The following is a 15,391-nucleotide window of genomic DNA, read 5'->3' as shown; positions in this document are numbered from 1 at the left end:
CGAGAACCGGTGTTTTCAACGTGATATGGTCGTAGACACAGAAGTGTTAAAATTTTTGATATATAAAGTTAGGAAGTAAAGCAATTTTGAACAGATCTAGAATTTGTATAAAAAAAAGATTTTTTTCAGGTTTAAGATAGAAGCAAAACTAAATACTTACTGCACGATCCAGAGTGGAAGATAGTAAAATTTAGCAAGTACACATGGACTTTATAGTAAAAAAAATTGCAGAGAAGAAAGAGAGATTTAGAATATGGGACAAGCTATATTTTATTTGTGACTAATACCATGCAACAATTTCAGACTCTTTTTGAAAAAATTTGGTAGCCCTTAAAAGGGCTGTTTAAGCTTTAAAAGCATCATGATGCTTCCTTCATTTACTTCTTCTTTGGTGTCTTTGCCTTCTTTGGTTTAGCTGCAGCCTTTGTCTTCTTGGGAGATTTTGTGGCTTTCTTTGCAGATTTGGCAGCAGGTTTTGCAGCAGGTTTCTTTGCAGCTGGTTTCTTTGCTTTTGGTTTAGCTGCTTTCTTTTCACCTGCTGGTTTCTTTGCTGCAGGTTTCTTTGCGGCAGTCTTTTTGGTAGGTGTCTTTGCCTTCTTTGGCTTGGCGGCTTTAGGTTTAACTACTTTCTTTGCTGGTTTCTTAGCTGGTTTAGCCACTTCCCCAATCTTAAAGCTTCCAGAAGCGCCGGTACCCTTCGACTGTTTCAAGCTATTGCTCTTCACTCCTGATTTCAGAGCTAACTTCAAGTGAGTGTTGACTGTTTTTGCATCGCTACCAACGCTGAAGTTTGCTAAGATATACTTAAGGATGGCTTGACGGCTGGAGCCTCCACGCTCTTTCAAAGCAGATATAGCCTTTCCGACCATCTCGCTGTATTTTGGATGAGTAGCTACTTTCTTTGGTTTAGCTGCAGCTTTCTTCTTTGGTGACTTAGCTGGGGTCTTTACTACTGGTGCTGGTGCGTCTGACATTTTGCGGCTTTGGTTGTTGAACGATGTGTGCGAATGAACGACAGATTACAATGATATGCAATTCGCACTGACACAGAGTGTAATTATCTATCTAACGCGGACCTCGACGAGAGCACCCTTAAACTTTCATGACAATCTAATTCAAACAGATCGACAAGAAAATCTGTGTGCTTGTTCGACAAGTTTTAATCATTTGTTTCAAATAAATTGTACTTTTTGATATATAAATCATACACGAAAATCTTCAGCAGGAATTTTTCTTTCAGAATATGTCATAAGAATTAAACAAAATACCACGAGTGAAGAAATATTAACGATTAATGTACAACTTGTCAATTTCTCTCGTGCGATTCTTCCTCAGAAAACGTGTTGTATTATTTCACAAAAACTAGATTGTGCCGTAAAACTGATATACATTTGTAGTAAAATCATTTCTTTATATGTTTTTGCTTTCAGATATACGTAGAAATAAAGAGACTTCCCAGAAATTTAGATTTTGCCTTCGATATGAAAGCACACAAAGATGGCAAACTTCGAAACCGGGACTTCCTTGACCGAGATGAAAGACGTTTCAAATATTCGAATTTTTTACTAGAACTTTACAAGATATAATTAGTATTTATTGTTTATTATTTGTTTTTGCTATAATGATTTTTTTTTTGCTGATCAGAATCCTTTCAGAAAAATAGTGAATCATATAAGCCCTGGTAAAAAAAAGAGGCGATTTCAAATGACGACAAATGGCGGATACCATATTATCACAGACGACCTTTACGAGACCTAATTTAAAAAAAGAAATATATGTAGCCACATGCATGTGGAAGGAGTGGAATTCTTAAGTGTATCTAACTTGACTTGCATGTATTTCACGTAAAAATATTTCACCATGCAGATGGGTATTGAAAAATAAATAAATTTATGAATGATTTATTTTCTGTTTTCTTCATTCATTGATAGCTAGATATGTTGAATATTACATCCAAGTAAATTAGTTAAAAAAAATCATACAACAATTATGTTTGGTAGGAATGCAAAATTGTAAGTAAAAAAAAATGTCTACAACACCCGGTATTCCCAGGCGGTCACCCATCCAAGTACTAACCGGGCTCGACGTTGCTTAACTTCGGTGATCGGACGAGAACCGGTGTTTTCAACGTGATATGGTCGTAGACACAGAAGTGTTAATGTTTTTGATATATAAGGTTAGGTAGTAGCATTTTTGAACAAAATTTATATAAAATAGATTTTTTTCAGAAGCAAAACTTTACAATAATAATATGTTTGGTAGAAATTCAAAATTATAGGTACAAAAAATGTCTACAACACCCGGTATTCCCAGGCGGTCACCCATCCAAGTACTAACCGGGCTCGACGTTGCTTAACTTCGGTGATCGGACGAGAACCGGTGTTTTCAACGTGATATGGTCGTAGACACAGAAGTGTTAAAATTTTTGATATATAAAGTTAGGAAGTAAAGCAATTTTGAACAGATCTAGAATTTGTATAAAAAAAAGATTTTTTTCAGGTTTAAGATAGAAGCAAAACTAAATACTTACTGCACGATCCAGAGTGGAAGATAGTAAAATTTAGCAAGTACACATGGACTTTATAGTAAAAAAAATTGCAGAGAAGAAAGAGAGATTTAGAATATGGGACAAGCTATATTTTATTTGTGACTAATACCATGCAACAATTTCAGACTCTTTTTGAAAAAATTTGGTAGCCCTTAAAAGGGCTGTTTAAGCTTTAAAAGCATCATGATGCTTCCTTCATTTACTTCTTCTTTGGTGTCTTTGCCTTCTTTGGTTTAGCTGCAGCCTTTGTCTTCTTGGGAGATTTTGTGGCTTTCTTTGCAGATTTGGCAGCAGGTTTTGCAGCAGGTTTCTTTGCAGCTGGTTTCTTTGCTTTTGGTTTAGCTGCTTTCTTTTCACCTGCTGGTTTCTTTGCTGCAGGTTTCTTTGCGGCAGTCTTTTTGGTAGGTGTCTTTGCCTTCTTTGGCTTGGCGGCTTTAGGTTTAACTACTTTCTTTGCTGGTTTCTTAGCTGGTTTAGCCACTTCCCCAATCTTAAAGCTTCCAGAAGCGCCGGTACCCTTCGACTGTTTCAAGCTATTGCTCTTCACTCCTGATTTCAGAGCTAACTTCAAGTGAGTGTTGACTGTTTTTGCATCGCTACCAACGCTGAAGTTTGCTAAGATATACTTAAGGATGGCTTGACGGCTGGAGCCTCCACGCTCTTTCAAAGCAGATATAGCCTTTCCGACCATCTCGCTGTATTTTGGATGAGTAGCTACTTTCTTTGGTTTAGCTGCAGCTTTCTTCTTTGGTGACTTAGCTGGGGTCTTTACTACTGGTGCTGGTGCGTCTGACATTTTGCGGCTTTGGTTGTTGAACGATGTGTGCGAATGAACGACAGATTACAATGATATGCAATTCGCACTGACACAGAGTGTAATTATCTATCTAACGCGGACCTCGACGAGAGCACCCTTAAACTTTCATGACAATCTAATTCAAACAGATCGACAAGAAAATCTGTGTGCTTGTTCGACAAGTTTTAATCATTTGTTTCAAATAAATTGTACTTTTTGATATATAAATCATACACGAAAATCTTCAGCAGGAATTTTTCTTTCAGAATATGTCATAAGAATTAAACAAAATACCACGAGTGAAGAAATATTAACGATTAATGTACAACTTGTCAATTTCTCTCGTGCGATTCTTCCTCAGAAAACGTGTTGTATTATTTCACAAAAACTAGATTGTGCCGTAAAACTGATATACATTTGTAGTAAAATCATTTCTTTATATGTTTTTGCTTTCAGATATACGTAGAAATAAAGAGACTTCCCAGAAATTTAGATTTTGCCTTCGATATGAAAGCACACAAAGATGGCAAACTTCGAAACCGGGACTTCCTTGACCGAGATGAAAGACGTTTCAAATATTCGAATTTTTTACTAGAACTTTACAAGATATAATTAGTATTTATTGTTTATTATTTGTTTTTGCTATAATGATTTTTTTTTTGCTGATCAGAATCCTTTCAGAAAAATAGTGAATCATATAAGCCCTGGTAAAAAAAAGAGGCGATTTCAAATGACGACAAATGGCGGATACCATATTATCACAGACGACCTTTACGAGACCTAATTTAAAAAAAGAAATATATGTAGCCACATGCATGTGGAAGGAGTGGAATTCTTAAGTGTATCTAACTTGACTTGCATGTATTTCACGTAAAAATATTTCACCATGCAGATGGGTATTGAAAAATAAATAAATTTATGAATGATTTATTTTCTGTTTTCTTCATTCATTGATAGCTAGATATGTTGAATATTACATCCAAGTAAATTAGTTAAAAAAAATCATACAACAATTATGTTTGGTAGGAATGCAAAATTGTAAGTAAAAAAAAATGTCTACAACACCCGGTATTCCCAGGCGGTCACCCATCCAAGTACTAACCGGGCTCGACGTTGCTTAACTTCGGTGATCGGACGAGAACCGGTGTTTTCAACGTGATATGGTCGTAGACACAGAAGTGTTAATGTTTTTGATATATAAGGTTAGGTAGTAGCATTTTTGAACAAAATTTATATAAAATAGATTTTTTTCAGAAGCAAAACTTTACAATAATAATATGTTTGGTAGAAATTCAAAATTATAGGTACAAAAAATGTCTACAACACCCGGTATTCCCAGGCGGTCACCCATCCAAGTACTAACCGGGCTCGACGTTGCTTAACTTCGGTGATCGGACGAGAACCGGTGTTTTCAACGTGATATGGTCGTAGACACAGAAGTGTTAAAATTTTTGATATATAAAGTTAGGAAGTAAAGCAATTTTGAACAGATCTAGAATTTGTATAAAAAAAAGATTTTTTTCAGGTTTAAGATAGAAGCAAAACTAAATACTTACTGCACGATCCAGAGTGGAAGATAGTAAAATTTAGCAAGTACACATGGACTTTATAGTAAAAAAAATTGCAGAGAAGAAAGAGAGATTTAGAATATGGGACAAGCTATATTTTATTTGTGACTAATACCATGCAACAATTTCAGACTCTTTTTGAAAAAATTTGGTAGCCCTTAAAAGGGCTGTTTAAGCTTTAAAAGCATCATGATGCTTCCTTCATTTACTTCTTCTTTGGTGTCTTTGCCTTCTTTGGTTTAGCTGCAGCCTTTGTCTTCTTGGGAGATTTTGTGGCTTTCTTTGCAGATTTGGCAGCAGGTTTTGCAGCAGGTTTCTTTGCAGCTGGTTTCTTTGCTTTTGGTTTAGCTGCTTTCTTTTCACCTGCTGGTTTCTTTGCTGCAGGTTTCTTTGCGGCAGTCTTTTTGGTAGGTGTCTTTGCCTTCTTTGGCTTGGCGGCTTTAGGTTTAACTACTTTCTTTGCTGGTTTCTTAGCTGGTTTAGCCACTTCCCCAATCTTAAAGCTTCCAGAAGCGCCGGTACCCTTCGACTGTTTCAAGCTATTGCTCTTCACTCCTGATTTCAGAGCTAACTTCAAGTGAGTGTTGACTGTTTTTGCATCGCTACCAACGCTGAAGTTTGCTAAGATATACTTAAGGATGGCTTGACGGCTGGAGCCTCCACGCTCTTTCAAAGCAGATATAGCCTTTCCGACCATCTCGCTGTATTTTGGATGAGTAGCTACTTTCTTTGGTTTAGCTGCAGCTTTCTTCTTTGGTGACTTAGCTGGGGTCTTTACTACTGGTGCTGGTGCGTCTGACATTTTGCGGCTTTGGTTGTTGAACGATGTGTGCGAATGAACGACAGATTACAATGATATGCAATTCGCACTGACACAGAGTGTAATTATCTATCTAACGCGGACCTCGACGAGAGCACCCTTAAACTTTCATGACAATCTAATTCAAACAGATCGACAAGAAAATCTGTGTGCTTGTTCGACAAGTTTTAATCATTTGTTTCAAATAAATTGTACTTTTTGATATATAAATCATACACGAAAATCTTCAGCAGGAATTTTTCTTTCAGAATATGTCATAAGAATTAAACAAAATACCACGAGTGAAGAAATATTAACGATTAATGTACAACTTGTCAATTTCTCTCGTGCGATTCTTCCTCAGAAAACGTGTTGTATTATTTCACAAAAACTAGATTGTGCCGTAAAACTGATATACATTTGTAGTAAAATCATTTCTTTATATGTTTTTGCTTTCAGATATACGTAGAAATAAAGAGACTTCCCAGAAATTTAGATTTTGCCTTCGATATGAAAGCACACAAAGATGGCAAACTTCGAAACCGGGACTTCCTTGACCGAGATGAAAGACGTTTCAAATATTCGAATTTTTTACTAGAACTTTACAAGATATAATTAGTATTTATTGTTTATTATTTGTTTTTGCTATAATGATTTTTTTTTTGCTGATCAGAATCCTTTCAGAAAAATAGTGAATCATATAAGCCCTGGTAAAAAAAAGAGGCGATTTCAAATGACGACAAATGGCGGATACCATATTATCACAGACGACCTTTACGAGACCTAATTTAAAAAAAGAAATATATGTAGCCACATGCATGTGGAAGGAGTGGAATTCTTAAGTGTATCTAACTTGACTTGCATGTATTTCACGTAAAAATATTTCACCATGCAGATGGGTATTGAAAAATAAATAAATTTATGAATGATTTATTTTCTGTTTTCTTCATTCATTGATAGCTAGATATGTTGAATATTACATCCAAGTAAATTAGTTAAAAAAAATCATACAACAATTATGTTTGGTAGGAATGCAAAATTGTAAGTAAAAAAAAATGTCTACAACACCCGGTATTCCCAGGCGGTCACCCATCCAAGTACTAACCGGGCTCGACGTTGCTTAACTTCGGTGATCGGACGAGAACCGGTGTTTTCAACGTGATATGGTCGTAGACACAGAAGTGTTAATGTTTTTGATATATAAGGTTAGGTAGTAGCATTTTTGAACAAAATTTATATAAAATAGATTTTTTTCAGAAGCAAAACTTTACAATAATAATATGTTTGGTAGAAATTCAAAATTATAGGTACAAAAAATGTCTACAACACCCGGTATTCCCAGGCGGTCACCCATCCAAGTACTAACCGGGCTCGACGTTGCTTAACTTCGGTGATCGGACGAGAACCGGTGTTTTCAACGTGATATGGTCGTAGACACAGAAGTGTTAAAATTTTTGATATATAAAGTTAGGAAGTAAAGCAATTTTGAACAGATCTAGAATTTGTATAAAAAAAAGATTTTTTTCAGGTTTAAGATAGAAGCAAAACTAAATACTTACTGCACGATCCAGAGTGGAAGATAGTAAAATTTAGCAAGTACACATGGACTTTATAGTAAAAAAAATTGCAGAGAAGAAAGAGAGATTTAGAATATGGGACAAGCTATATTTTATTTGTGACTAATACCATGCAACAATTTCAGACTCTTTTTGAAAAAATTTGGTAGCCCTTAAAAGGGCTGTTTAAGCTTTAAAAGCATCATGATGCTTCCTTCATTTACTTCTTCTTTGGTGTCTTTGCCTTCTTTGGTTTAGCTGCAGCCTTTGTCTTCTTGGGAGATTTTGTGGCTTTCTTTGCAGATTTGGCAGCAGGTTTTGCAGCAGGTTTCTTTGCAGCTGGTTTCTTTGCTTTTGGTTTAGCTGCTTTCTTTTCACCTGCTGGTTTCTTTGCTGCAGGTTTCTTTGCGGCAGTCTTTTTGGTAGGTGTCTTTGCCTTCTTTGGCTTGGCGGCTTTAGGTTTAACTACTTTCTTTGCTGGTTTCTTAGCTGGTTTAGCCACTTCCCCAATCTTAAAGCTTCCAGAAGCGCCGGTACCCTTCGACTGTTTCAAGCTATTGCTCTTCACTCCTGATTTCAGAGCTAACTTCAAGTGAGTGTTGACTGTTTTTGCATCGCTACCAACGCTGAAGTTTGCTAAGATATACTTAAGGATGGCTTGACGGCTGGAGCCTCCACGCTCTTTCAAAGCAGATATAGCCTTTCCGACCATCTCGCTGTATTTTGGATGAGTAGCTACTTTCTTTGGTTTAGCTGCAGCTTTCTTCTTTGGTGACTTAGCTGGGGTCTTTACTACTGGTGCTGGTGCGTCTGACATTTTGCGGCTTTGGTTGTTGAACGATGTGTGCGAATGAACGACAGATTACAATGATATGCAATTCGCACTGACACAGAGTGTAATTATCTATCTAACGCGGACCTCGACGAGAGCACCCTTAAACTTTCATGACAATCTAATTCAAACAGATCGACAAGAAAATCTGTGTGCTTGTTCGACAAGTTTTAATCATTTGTTTCAAATAAATTGTACTTTTTGATATATAAATCATACACGAAAATCTTCAGCAGGAATTTTTCTTTCAGAATATGTCATAAGAATTAAACAAAATACCACGAGTGAAGAAATATTAACGATTAATGTACAACTTGTCAATTTCTCTCGTGCGATTCTTCCTCAGAAAACGTGTTGTATTATTTCACAAAAACTAGATTGTGCCGTAAAACTGATATACATTTGTAGTAAAATCATTTCTTTATATGTTTTTGCTTTCAGATATACGTAGAAATAAAGAGACTTCCCAGAAATTTAGATTTTGCCTTCGATATGAAAGCACACAAAGATGGCAAACTTCGAAACCGGGACTTCCTTGACCGAGATGAAAGACGTTTCAAATATTCGAATTTTTTACTAGAACTTTACAAGATATAATTAGTATTTATTGTTTATTATTTGTTTTTGCTATAATGATTTTTTTTTTGCTGATCAGAATCCTTTCAGAAAAATAGTGAATCATATAAGCCCTGGTAAAAAAAAGAGGCGATTTCAAATGACGACAAATGGCGGATACCATATTATCACAGACGACCTTTACGAGACCTAATTTAAAAAAAGAAATATATGTAGCCACATGCATGTGGAAGGAGTGGAATTCTTAAGTGTATCTAACTTGACTTGCATGTATTTCACGTAAAAATATTTCACCATGCAGATGGGTATTGAAAAATAAATAAATTTATGAATGATTTATTTTCTGTTTTCTTCATTCATTGATAGCTAGATATGTTGAATATTACATCCAAGTAAATTAGTTAAAAAAAATCATACAACAATTATGTTTGGTAGGAATGCAAAATTGTAAGTAAAAAAAAATGTCTACAACACCCGGTATTCCCAGGCGGTCACCCATCCAAGTACTAACCGGGCTCGACGTTGCTTAACTTCGGTGATCGGACGAGAACCGGTGTTTTCAACGTGATATGGTCGTAGACACAGAAGTGTTAATGTTTTTGATATATAAGGTTAGGTAGTAGCATTTTTGAACAAAATTTATATAAAATAGATTTTTTTCAGAAGCAAAACTTTACAATAATAATATGTTTGGTAGAAATTCAAAATTATAGGTACAAAAAATGTCTACAACACCCGGTATTCCCAGGCGGTCACCCATCCAAGTACTAACCGGGCTCGACGTTGCTTAACTTCGGTGATCGGACGAGAACCGGTGTTTTCAACGTGATATGGTCGTAGACACAGAAGTGTTAAAATTTTTGATATATAAAGTTAGGAAGTAAAGCAATTTTGAACAGATCTAGAATTTGTATAAAAAAAAGATTTTTTTCAGGTTTAAGATAGAAGCAAAACTAAATACTTACTGCACGATCCAGAGTGGAAGATAGTAAAATTTAGCAAGTACACATGGACTTTATAGTAAAAAAAATTGCAGAGAAGAAAGAGAGATTTAGAATATGGGACAAGCTATATTTTATTTGTGACTAATACCATGCAACAATTTCAGACTCTTTTTGAAAAAATTTGGTAGCCCTTAAAAGGGCTGTTTAAGCTTTAAAAGCATCATGATGCTTCCTTCATTTACTTCTTCTTTGGTGTCTTTGCCTTCTTTGGTTTAGCTGCAGCCTTTGTCTTCTTGGGAGATTTTGTGGCTTTCTTTGCAGATTTGGCAGCAGGTTTTGCAGCAGGTTTCTTTGCAGCTGGTTTCTTTGCTTTTGGTTTAGCTGCTTTCTTTTCACCTGCTGGTTTCTTTGCTGCAGGTTTCTTTGCGGCAGTCTTTTTGGTAGGTGTCTTTGCCTTCTTTGGCTTGGCGGCTTTAGGTTTAACTACTTTCTTTGCTGGTTTCTTAGCTGGTTTAGCCACTTCCCCAATCTTAAAGCTTCCAGAAGCGCCGGTACCCTTCGACTGTTTCAAGCTATTGCTCTTCACTCCTGATTTCAGAGCTAACTTCAAGTGAGTGTTGACTGTTTTTGCATCGCTACCAACGCTGAAGTTTGCTAAGATATACTTAAGGATGGCTTGACGGCTGGAGCCTCCACGCTCTTTCAAAGCAGATATAGCCTTTCCGACCATCTCGCTGTATTTTGGATGAGTAGCTACTTTCTTTGGTTTAGCTGCAGCTTTCTTCTTTGGTGACTTAGCTGGGGTCTTTACTACTGGTGCTGGTGCGTCTGACATTTTGCGGCTTTGGTTGTTGAACGATGTGTGCGAATGAACGACAGATTACAATGATATGCAATTCGCACTGACACAGAGTGTAATTATCTATCTAACGCGGACCTCGACGAGAGCACCCTTAAACTTTCATGACAATCTAATTCAAACAGATCGACAAGAAAATCTGTGTGCTTGTTCGACAAGTTTTAATCATTTGTTTCAAATAAATTGTACTTTTTGATATATAAATCATACACGAAAATCTTCAGCAGGAATTTTTCTTTCAGAATATGTCATAAGAATTAAACAAAATACCACGAGTGAAGAAATATTAACGATTAATGTACAACTTGTCAATTTCTCTCGTGCGATTCTTCCTCAGAAAACGTGTTGTATTATTTCACAAAAACTAGATTGTGCCGTAAAACTGATATACATTTGTAGTAAAATCATTTCTTTATATGTTTTTGCTTTCAGATATACGTAGAAATAAAGAGACTTCCCAGAAATTTAGATTTTGCCTTCGATATGAAAGCACACAAAGATGGCAAACTTCGAAACCGGGACTTCCTTGACCGAGATGAAAGACGTTTCAAATATTCGAATTTTTTACTAGAACTTTACAAGATATAATTAGTATTTATTGTTTATTATTTGTTTTTGCTATAATGATTTTTTTTTTTGCTGATCAGAATCCTTTCAGAAAAATAGTGAATCATATAAGCCCTGGTAAAAAAAAGAGGCGATTTCAAATGACGACAAATGGCGGATACCATATTATCACAGACGACCTTTACGAGACCTAATTTAAAAAAAGAAATATATGTAGCCACATGCATGTGGAAGGAGTGGAATTCTTAAGTGTATCTAACTTGACTTGCATGTATTTCACGTAAAAATATTTCACCATGCAGATGGGTATTGAAAAATAAATAAATTTATGAATGATTTATTTTCTGTTTTCTTCATTCATTGATAGCTAGATATGTTGAATATTACATCCAAGTAAATTAGTTAAAAAAAATCATACAACAATTATGTTTGGTAGGAATGCAAAATTGTAAGTAAAAAAAAATGTCTACAACACCCGGTATTCCCAGGCGGTCACCCATCCAAGTACTAACCGGGCTCGACGTTGCTTAACTTCGGTGATCGGACGAGAACCGGTGTTTTCAACGTGATATGGTCGTAGACACAGAAGTGTTAATGTTTTTGATATATAAGGTTAGGTAGTAGCATTTTTGAACAAAATTTATATAAAATAGATTTTTTTCAGAAGCAAAACTTTACAATAATAATATGTTTGGTAGAAATTCAAAATTATAGGTACAAAAAATGTCTACAACACCCGGTATTCCCAGGCGGTCACCCATCCAAGTACTAACCGGGCTCGACGTTGCTTAACTTCGGTGATCGGACGAGAACCGGTGTTTTCAACGTGATATGGTCGTAGACACAGAAGTGTTAAAATTTTTGATATATAAAGTTAGGAAGTAAAGCAATTTTGAACAGATCTAGAATTTGTATAAAAAAAAGATTTTTTTCAGGTTTAAGATAGAAGCAAAACTAAATACTTACTGCACGATCCAGAGTGGAAGATAGTAAAATTTAGCAAGTACACATGGACTTTATAGTAAAAAAAATTGCAGAGAAGAAAGAGAGATTTAGAATATGGGACAAGCTATATTTTATTTGTGACTAATACCATGCAACAATTTCAGACTCTTTTTGAAAAAATTTGGTAGCCCTTAAAAGGGCTGTTTAAGCTTTAAAAGCATCATGATGCTTCCTTCATTTACTTCTTCTTTGGTGTCTTTGCCTTCTTTGGTTTAGCTGCAGCCTTTGTCTTCTTGGGAGATTTTGTGGCTTTCTTTGCAGATTTGGCAGCAGGTTTTGCAGCAGGTTTCTTTGCAGCTGGTTTCTTTGCTTTTGGTTTAGCTGCTTTCTTTTCACCTGCTGGTTTCTTTGCTGCAGGTTTCTTTGCGGCAGTCTTTTTGGTAGGTGTCTTTGCCTTCTTTGGCTTGGCGGCTTTAGGTTTAACTACTTTCTTTGCTGGTTTCTTAGCTGGTTTAGCCACTTCCCCAATCTTAAAGCTTCCAGAAGCGCCGGTACCCTTCGACTGTTTCAAGCTATTGCTCTTCACTCCTGATTTCAGAGCTAACTTCAAGTGAGTGTTGACTGTTTTTGCATCGCTACCAACGCTGAAGTTTGCTAAGATATACTTAAGGATGGCTTGACGGCTGGAGCCTCCACGCTCTTTCAAAGCAGATATAGCCTTTCCGACCATCTCGCTGTATTTTGGATGAGTAGCTACTTTCTTTGGTTTAGCTGCAGCTTTCTTCTTTGGTGACTTAGCTGGGGTCTTTACTACTGGTGCTGGTGCGTCTGACATTTTGCGGCTTTGGTTGTTGAACGATGTGTGCGAATGAACGACAGATTACAATGATATGCAATTCGCACTGACACAGAGTGTAATTATCTATCTAACGCGGACCTCGACGAGAGCACCCTTAAACTTTCATGACAATCTAATTCAAACAGATCGACAAGAAAATCTGTGTGCTTGTTCGACAAGTTTTAATCATTTGTTTCAAATAAATTGTACTTTTTGATATATAAATCATACACGAAAATCTTCAGCAGGAATTTTTCTTTCAGAATATGTCATAAGAATTAAACAAAATACCACGAGTGAAGAAATATTAACGATTAATGTACAACTTGTCAATTTCTCTCGTGCGATTCTTCCTCAGAAAACGTGTTGTATTATTTCACAAAAACTAGATTGTGCCGTAAAACTGATATACATTTGTAGTAAAATCATTTCTTTATATGTTTTTGCTTTCAGATATACGTAGAAATAAAGAGACTTCCCAGAAATTTAGATTTTGCCTTCGATATGAAAGCACACAAAGATGGCAAACTTCGAAACCGGGACTTCCTTGACCGAGATGAAAGACGTTTCAAATATTCGAATTTTTTACTAGAACTTTACAAGATATAATTAGTATTTATTGTTTATTATTTGTTTTTGCTATAATGATTTTTTTTTTGCTGATCAGAATCCTTTCAGAAAAATAGTGAATCATATAAGCCCTGGTAAAAAAAAGAGGCGATTTCAAATGACGACAAATGGCGGATACCATATTATCACAGACGACCTTTACGAGACCTAATTTAAAAAAAGAAATATATGTAGCCACATGCATGTGGAAGGAGTGGAATTCTTAAGTGTATCTAACTTGACTTGCATGTATTTCACGTAAAAATATTTCACCATGCAGATGGGTATTGAAAAATAAATAAATTTATGAATGATTTATTTTCTGTTTTCTTCATTCATTGATAGCTAGATATGTTGAATATTACATCCAAGTAAATTAGTTAAAAAAAATCATACAACAATTATGTTTGGTAGGAATGCAAAATTGTAAGTAAAAAAAAATGTCTACAACACCCGGTATTCCCAGGCGGTCACCCATCCAAGTACTAACCGGGCTCGACGTTGCTTAACTTCGGTGATCGGACGAGAACCGGTGTTTTCAACGTGATATGGTCGTAGACACAGAAGTGTTAATGTTTTTGATATATAAGGTTAGGTAGTAGCATTTTTGAACAAAATTTATATAAAATAGATTTTTTTCAGAAGCAAAACTTTACAATAATAATATGTTTGGTAGAAATTCAAAATTATAGGTACAAAAAATGTCTACAACACCCGGTATTCCCAGGCGGTCACCCATCCAAGTACTAACCGGGCTCGACGTTGCTTAACTTCGGTGATCGGACGAGAACCGGTGTTTTCAACGTGATATGGTCGTAGACACAGAAGTGTTAAAATTTTTGATATATAAAGTTAGGAAGTAAAGCAATTTTGAACAGATCTAGAATTTGTATAAAAAAAAGATTTTTTTCAGGTTTAAGATAGAAGCAAAACTAAATACTTACTGCACGATCCAGAGTGGAAGATAGTAAAATTTAGCAAGTACACATGGACTTTATAGTAAAAAAAATTGCAGAGAAGAAAGAGAGATTTAGAATATGGGACAAGCTATATTTTATTTGTGACTAATACCATGCAACAATTTCAGACTCTTTTTGAAAAAATTTGGTAGCCCTTAAAAGGGCTGTTTAAGCTTTAAAAGCATCATGATGCTTCCTTCATTTACTTCTTCTTTGGTGTCTTTGCCTTCTTTGGTTTAGCTGCAGCCTTTGTCTTCTTGGGAGATTTTGTGGCTTTCTTCGCAGATTTGGCAGCAGGTTTTGCAGCAGGTTTCTTTGCAGCTGGTTTCTTTGCTTTTGGTTTAGCTGCTTTCTTTTCACCTGCTGGTTTCTTTGCTGCAGGTTTCTTTGCGGCAGTCTTTTTGGTAGGTGTCTTTGCCTTCTTTGGCTTGGCGGCTTTAGGTTTAACTACTTTCTTTGCTGGTTTCTTAGCTGGTTTAGCCACTTCCCCAATCTTAAAGCTTCCAGAAGCGCCGGTACCCTTCGACTGTTTCAAGCTATTGCTCTTCACTCCTGATTTCAGAGCTAACTTCAAGTGAGTGTTGACTGTTTTTGCATCGCTACCAACGCTGAAGTTTGCTAAGATATACTTAAGGATGGCTTGACGGCTGGAGCCTCCACGCTCTTTCAAAGCAGATATAGCCTTTCCGACCATCTCGCTGTATTTTGGATGAGTAGCTACTTTCTTTGGTTTAGCTGCAGCTTTCTTCTTTGGTGACTTAGCTGGGGTCTTTACTACTGGTGCTGGTGCGTCTGACATTTTGCGGCTTTGGTTGTTGAACGATGTGTGCGAATGAACGACAGATTACAATGATATGCAATTCGCACTGACACAGAGTGTAATTATCTATCTAACGCGGACCTCGACGAGAGCACCCTTAAACTTTCATGACAATCTAATTCAAACAGATCGACAAGAAAATCTGTGTGCTTGTTCGACAAGTTTTAATCATTTG

General features: G+C 36.1%; 12 non-coding genes across 12 annotated transcripts; all 12 read right to left on the bottom strand.

The window, feature by feature from the left end:
* Positions 1 to 2,027: 2,027 nt before the first annotated feature.
* On the bottom strand, positions 2,028 to 2,146 carry LOC143061073 (5S ribosomal RNA). The gene has a single exon (XR_012974269.1). It is a non-coding gene; the product is annotated as a 5S ribosomal RNA (ribosomal RNA).
* A 142-nt stretch (positions 2,147 to 2,288) lies between these two features.
* LOC143061072 (5S ribosomal RNA) lies at positions 2,289 to 2,407 on the bottom strand. Its single transcript, XR_012974268.1, has one exon. It is a non-coding gene; the product is annotated as a 5S ribosomal RNA (ribosomal RNA).
* A 1,990-nt stretch (positions 2,408 to 4,397) lies between these two features.
* Positions 4,398 to 4,516, bottom strand: LOC143061071 (5S ribosomal RNA). Its single transcript, XR_012974267.1, has one exon. It is a non-coding gene; the product is annotated as a 5S ribosomal RNA (ribosomal RNA).
* A 142-nt stretch (positions 4,517 to 4,658) lies between these two features.
* On the bottom strand, positions 4,659 to 4,777 carry LOC143061070 (5S ribosomal RNA). The gene has a single exon (XR_012974266.1). It is a non-coding gene; the product is annotated as a 5S ribosomal RNA (ribosomal RNA).
* A 1,990-nt stretch (positions 4,778 to 6,767) lies between these two features.
* Positions 6,768 to 6,886, bottom strand: LOC143061069 (5S ribosomal RNA). Its single transcript, XR_012974265.1, has one exon. It is a non-coding gene; the product is annotated as a 5S ribosomal RNA (ribosomal RNA).
* A 142-nt stretch (positions 6,887 to 7,028) lies between these two features.
* Positions 7,029 to 7,147, bottom strand: LOC143061068 (5S ribosomal RNA). The gene has a single exon (XR_012974264.1). It is a non-coding gene; the product is annotated as a 5S ribosomal RNA (ribosomal RNA).
* Positions 7,148 to 9,137: 1,990 nt separating this feature from the next.
* Positions 9,138 to 9,256, bottom strand: LOC143061067 (5S ribosomal RNA). The gene has a single exon (XR_012974263.1). It is a non-coding gene; the product is annotated as a 5S ribosomal RNA (ribosomal RNA).
* Positions 9,257 to 9,398: 142 nt separating this feature from the next.
* Positions 9,399 to 9,517, bottom strand: LOC143061065 (5S ribosomal RNA). Its single transcript, XR_012974262.1, has one exon. It is a non-coding gene; the product is annotated as a 5S ribosomal RNA (ribosomal RNA).
* Positions 9,518 to 11,508: 1,991 nt separating this feature from the next.
* LOC143061063 (5S ribosomal RNA) lies at positions 11,509 to 11,627 on the bottom strand. The gene has a single exon (XR_012974260.1). It is a non-coding gene; the product is annotated as a 5S ribosomal RNA (ribosomal RNA).
* A 142-nt stretch (positions 11,628 to 11,769) lies between these two features.
* LOC143061062 (5S ribosomal RNA) lies at positions 11,770 to 11,888 on the bottom strand. The gene has a single exon (XR_012974259.1). It is a non-coding gene; the product is annotated as a 5S ribosomal RNA (ribosomal RNA).
* A 1,990-nt stretch (positions 11,889 to 13,878) lies between these two features.
* On the bottom strand, positions 13,879 to 13,997 carry LOC143061061 (5S ribosomal RNA). The gene has a single exon (XR_012974258.1). It is a non-coding gene; the product is annotated as a 5S ribosomal RNA (ribosomal RNA).
* A 142-nt stretch (positions 13,998 to 14,139) lies between these two features.
* LOC143061060 (5S ribosomal RNA) lies at positions 14,140 to 14,258 on the bottom strand. The gene has a single exon (XR_012974257.1). It is a non-coding gene; the product is annotated as a 5S ribosomal RNA (ribosomal RNA).
* Positions 14,259 to 15,391: the final 1,133 nt, after the last annotated feature.

Source organism: Mytilus galloprovincialis, unplaced genomic scaffold, assembly GCF_965363235.1.
Source record: "Mytilus galloprovincialis unplaced genomic scaffold, xbMytGall1.hap1.1 HAP1_SCAFFOLD_212, whole genome shotgun sequence".
Lineage (NCBI taxonomy): Eukaryota > Metazoa > Mollusca > Bivalvia > Mytilida > Mytilidae > Mytilus > Mytilus galloprovincialis.
The sequence above is the reverse complement of the archived record's forward strand: the minus strand, read 5'-3'. Positions and strand labels throughout refer to the sequence as shown.